Source organism: Ovis aries, chromosome 3, assembly GCF_016772045.2.
Source record: "Ovis aries strain OAR_USU_Benz2616 breed Rambouillet chromosome 3, ARS-UI_Ramb_v3.0, whole genome shotgun sequence".
Lineage (NCBI taxonomy): Eukaryota > Metazoa > Chordata > Mammalia > Artiodactyla > Bovidae > Ovis > Ovis aries.
In genome coordinates, this window is record NC_056056.1 from 221,102,792 (window position 1) to 221,108,842 (window position 6,051).

A 6,051-nucleotide genomic window follows, 5' to 3' on the forward strand; every position below is an offset into this window, starting at 1 on the left:
CCTTCTGGGGGCATCTGAAGCTCCAAACAAGGCTCAAGGGACTTGTGTTCATGCAGGGCCCCTTTAAGACAGGCGCCTGGAGTCCCGGGGTGGAGGGCCTGGCCCCTCGGGCCTGTGCAGGGACCAAGAGCCAGCTCTGTGCCCTTGCCCCTGCTGGCCCTGGGGTCTCCTTCCTTCCCTTCTTCTATTCCGCGAACGTTTCTCAAGCCTTATGCAAGTGCCTCCTGCCCAGTAGGTCCATAGGACATTTTCAACTATTGGACTTCTGGGTGACAACCTAAGAGGATCACGGCGTGGAAACCGGTTTTTAAAAAGCCAGGGTTGGGAATCTGAGACAGCCCACTCAGCGGCCGAAGAGCCCCCGCCCACCCGCAGTCTTGTCACGGTGGGCGTCCAAGCAGACTACGCCGTGGCCCTGGCCATGCTTCTGACGTCAGTGGGAGAGGAGAAGCTTGCAGACCAGTCAGGAAACAGAGGCAGGGGCCAAGGAAGACGGCGATCCCTGAGCCAAGAGTCTCCAGGGTCAGAGCACCAGAGGAAGGGGAAGAGGGGGAGGGGGTGGGGGAGGAGGCAGTGGGAGGAGGGAGCGGGGAAGGCTGCACACGGTGCCCGGGTGCCCGGCTGGGGTGGCTGAAGCGGCAACGTGGGGGCAGGCTGCAAGCTCAGCTCAGAAAACGCTGAGGGGCCCTTGGGCCTCCACGTGGGGAGGCTGGGTGATGGCTGTGGTTCATGGGAGGGTCCCGGCCACGTGCCAGATTAGAGGGTCACCGTGGCAGTGATGCTGGGAGGCCTGGGAGAGCCCAAGATGGCCCAGGGAGAGGCACAGAGAGCGGAGGCACAGGGTATGTGCCCCTGGAACACACACTAGGGAGAGGGGCACAGGCGAACCTGCAGAGAGGAAGGCGAGATCCGGCCAGACCTCGAAGACAGACTGAAGGAAGCTTCCAGCCAGGAGAAGAGCTCAGATGCAAACGCAGAAAGGGGAGGATTACACTGGAATCCAGTCCCCCTATAAGATGTGTCTGCTAACCCGCAAGGCCTGTGAATGGACTCTGTGTGGAAGTAGGGTCTTTGCAGGGGATCAAGTAAAGATGAGTTCAGCAGCATGGGCCCCATGTCCTTGCAAAAGCAGGGATCTGGACACAGAGCAGACACAGAGGGATGACAACCTGAAGACCAGGGAGGAGCTGACCCCCGACAAGTCAAGGAACCCAGAGCCACCGGAGGCTGGGAAGAGGCCAGACCAGACCGGCCCCCTCTGGCCTCAGAAGCACCAGCCTGCTGACACCTGGCCTGGGCCCCTGGCCTCCAGACTGGGACAGCAGAGCCTGCTGTCAAGCGACCCCAGGACGCTAACAGCGGGGGTTCAGGGTGTGATGCCGAGCAGCTGGACGGTGGAGGAGGGGGCTTCGTGCCCACCTGCCACCAGGAGGACCCCACATCTGCACGTCTCCTGCAGGGAGCCTCGACAGCCTTGGGGGTCATGGGAATTGCATCAGCAGGGGGGCAGAGGCACCCCTAGGAGGGCACCCCCAGCAGCACCCCCACTGTGGCTTCCTACTGCACCGGCCCGTGGCTCAGATAGTTCACATGCAAGGACCCCAGCACAGGAAACCACGAAATAGGATGCAATTCATTTATCCCGCGGCCCTCAAGCCAAGGGAGCGTCCCTCCCCCACAACACACACACACACACAAACAAACTTCCCCAGGATAAACTGGGGCCTGGGAAGCCCTGAGCAGGAAGGGGTGCTGTCCTGGGCCAGCCAGGATCTTGGCTCTGGTGGAGCCAGGAGGCCACCCTGGCTTGAAACCCGGGTTCTCACACCCAGCGGCTCTGGGACCGAAGCCAGCTGCCACCCACTCCACCCCTGGTCTCAGGTGCTCTATCTGCAAAGTGAGCCTTCAAACCCTCACTCTGAGCCTTCTCCAACCATCCAGTGGTTAAGACTTCACCTTCCAGCGCAGGGCGTGCGGGTTCGATCCCCGGTCAGGGAGCTAAGCTCCCACATGCCTCTAAGGCCAAAAAGCCAAGAGGTAAGACAGAAGCAACACCAGAACAAATACAATAAAGACTTTCAAAGAATGATCCACATCAAAAAAAAAAAAAAAACTTAAAAAGAAAACCCTCACTCGCCCTCCTGGATCCAGGAGGCCAGCTCATGCGGCCTCTTGGGGCCCCCAGGTCTGTAATGTCGGGATCCCCAGCCTTCCCCCATCCTGGAGGGACGCCCTGTGGGACCCAGGTAAGCCTGCCTCATTTCTCGCACCCGTCTGAGCTGCACTCACCCAGGCCAGTGACACCTAGAGCAGGAAGTTCCCAAAGAGGCCCCAGGTTGCCTGCACACCTCAGTCACCACCCTCTGCCCTCCACCCTACCCTCTACACCTTTACGTCCCACCTCAGTGCACTACCAGGGGCACCCACCCGTGCCCATCCTCCCAGAGCTCCCACAGGCATTGGCACCTCACGCCTGGCACGGCCCAGAGCACAAACCTGTGCTTTGCTCCGTCTCAGAGGCAGAGCTGGCCGGGCAAAGCAAGAGCCTCTTCCGCCACGTGCCAGGCTCCCAGATCAGCCCCAGGCGGCCTGCTGCTTCAAGCCCCAGACTACCTGCCTGTCCCTGCCGGGCAGGGGTAATACGCCTGTACGCATGTCCAGTAATCCGCCAAGCCCGGCGATTTGCATGACAACCAGAGGAAATGAATCCCTTCTCCTAAAAGGCTTCCAAAAGCCAAGGCTCAGGTCCTGGTTCCTTGAGGGCCAAGGGGGAGGTCTTAGGCAAAAGGCAATGGCACCCCACTTCAGTACTCTTGCCTGGAAAATCCCATGGGATTTTCCCATGGGAAAATAGCCCACCAGAGGAGCCTGGTGGGCTGCAGTCCATGGGGTCGCTAAGAGTCAGACACGACTGAGCGGCTTCACTTTCACTTTTCACTTTCATGCATTGGAGAAGGAAATGGCAACCCACTCCAGTGTTCTTGCCTGGAGAATCCCAGGGACGGGGGAGCCTGGTGGGCTGCCGTCTATGGGGTCGTACAGAGTCGGACACAACTGAAGTGACTTGGCAGCCGCAGTAGGCAGCATGGGGGTGGGGGGAGGAGGAGGTGTTCTCTGTACCCCCAAGTGTCAGACAGGTGGCTGGGCCCACATCCTCGGTGCTTCCACGCAAAGGGCAAGGAGGTGCCCTGTGAGATGCTCACCCGCCTCTCTTCTGAGCTGCTGGATCCCTGATTAGGGAAAATCCCACATGTCGTGAAGCAGCTAAAGGCCATGAGCCGCAATACTGAGACCATGTGCCTAGGGCCTGCGCTCCGCAACGAGAGAAACCACTGCAGTGAGAAGCCAGTTCACCCAACGAAGACTCAGCACAGATAAAAAAATGAAAGTAAATCTAAAGAGAATCGGCTTCAGTTCCACTCGCTCGGTCATGTCCGACTCTTTGCGACCCCACGGACTACAGCACACCAGGCTTCCCTGTCCATCACCAACTCCCGGAGCTTGCTCAAACTCATGTCCATTGATTGGGTGATATCATCCAACCATCTCATCCTCTGTCATCCCCTTCTCCTTCTGCCTTCAATCTTTCCTAGCATCAGGATCTTTCCCAATGAGTCAACTCTTCACATCAGGTGACCAAAGTACTGGAGCTTCAACTTAAGCATCAGCCCTTCCATGAATACTCACAACTGATTTCCTTTAGGATGGACTGATTTCATCTCCTTGCAGTCCAAGGGACTCTCAAGAGTCTCCTCCAACACCACAGTTCAAAAGCATCAATTCTTCTGCTCTCAGCTTTATAGTCCAACTCTTCCATCCATACATGACTACTGGAAAAGCCATAGCTTTGACTAGATGGACCTTTGTTGGCAGAGTAATGTCTCTGCTTTTTAATACGCTGTCTAGGTTGGTCATAGGTTTTTTTCCAAGGAGCAGGCGTCTTTTAATTTCAAAGCTGCAGTCACCATCTGCGGTGATTTTGAAGCCCCCCCAAAATAAAATCTGTCACTGTTTCCCCTGTTTCCCCATCTATTTGCCATGAAGTGATGGGACTGGATGCCATGATCTTAGTTTCCTGAGTGTTGAGTTTTAAGCCAGCCTTTTCACTCTCCTCTTTCACTTTCATCAAGAGGCTCTTTAGTTCTTCACTTTCTGCCGTAAGGGTGGTGTCATCTGCGTATCTGAGGTTATTGATGTTTCTCCTGGCAATCTTGATTCCAGCTTGTGCTTCATCCAGCCCAGCATTTCTCATGATGTACTCTGCATAGAAGTTAAATAAGCAGGGTGACGATATATAGCCTTAACTCACTCTTTTCCCAATTTCAAACCAGTCTGTTGTTCCATGTCCAGTTCTAACTGTTGCTTCTTGACCTGCATATAGATTTCTCAGGAGGCAGGTCAGGCGGTCTGATATTCCCATCTCTTTCAGAATTTTCCACAGTTTATTGTGATCCACACAGTGAAAGGTTTTGGCATAGTCAATAAGCAGAAATAGATGTTTTTCTGGAACTCTCTTGCTTTTTCAATGATCCAACGGATGTTAGCAATTTGATCTCTGGTTCCCTGCCTTTTCTAAATTCACCTTGAACATCTGGAAGTTCTCAGTTCACTACTGTTGAAGCCTGGCTTGGAGGACTTTGAGCATTTCTTTGCTAGCATGTAAGATGAATGCAATTGTGCAGTAGTTTGAGCATTCTTCGGCATTGCCTTTCTTTGGGATTGGAATGAAAACTGACCTTTTCCAGGCCTGTGGTCAGACCTGAGTTTTCCAAATTTGCTGGCATATTGAGGGCATCACTTTCACAGCACCATCTTTTAGGATTTGAAATACCTCAACTGGAATTCCATCACCTACACTAGCTTTGTTTGTAGTGATGCTTTCTAAGCCCACTTGACTTTGCATTCCAGGACATCTGGCTCTAGGTAGGCGATCACACCATCGCGGTTATCTGGATCATGAAGATCTTTTTTGTATAGTTCTCCTGTATATTCTTGCCACCTCTTCTGAATATCTTTTGCTTCTGTTAGGTCCATACCATTTCTGTCCTTTATTGCGCCCATTTTTGCATGAAATATCCCTTTGGTATCTCTAATTTTCTTGAAGAGATCTCTCAGTTCAGTTCAGTTCAGTTCAGTTCAGTCACTCAGTCGTGTCCGACTCTTTGCAACCCCATGAATTGCAGCACGCCAGGCCTCCCTGTCCATCACCAACTCCTGGAGTTCACTCAGACTCACATCCGTCTAGTCAGTGATGCCATCCAGCCATCTTATCCTCTGTCATCCCCTTCTCCTCCCGCCCCAATCCCTCCCAGCATCAAAGTCTTTTCCAATGAGCCAACACTTTGCATGAAGTGGCCAAAGTACTGGAGTTTCAGCTATAGCATCATTCCTTCCAAAGAAATCCCAGGGCTGATTTCCTTCAGAATGGACTGGTTGCATCTCCTTGCAGTCCAAGGGACTCTCAAGAGTCTTCTCCAACACCACAGTTCAAAAGCATCAATTCTTCGGCGCTCAGCCTTCTTCACAGTCCAACTCTCACATCCATACATGACCACTGGAAAAACCATAGCCTTGACTAGACAGACCTTAGTCGGCAAAGTAATGTCTCTGCTTTTGAATATGCTTTCTAGGTTGGTCATAATTTTTCTTTCAAGGAGTAAGCGTCTTTTAATTTCATGGCTGCAGTCACCATCTGCAGTGATTTTGGAGCCCAAAAAAATAAAGTCTGCCACTGTTTCCACTGTTTCCCATCTATTTCCCATGAAGTGATGGGACCAGATGCCATGATCTTCATTTTCTGAATATTGAGCTTTAAGCCAACTTTTTCACTCTCCTCTTTCACTTTCATCAAGAGGCTTTTAGTTCCTCTTCACTTTCTGCCATAAGGGTGGTGTCATCTGCATATCTGAGGTGATTGATATTTATCCCGGCAATCTGGATTCCAGCTTGTGCTGCTTCCAGCTCAGTGTTTCTCATGATGTACTCTGCATAGAAGTTAAATAAGCAGGGTGACAATATACAGCCTTGATGTACTCCTTTTCCTATTTGGAA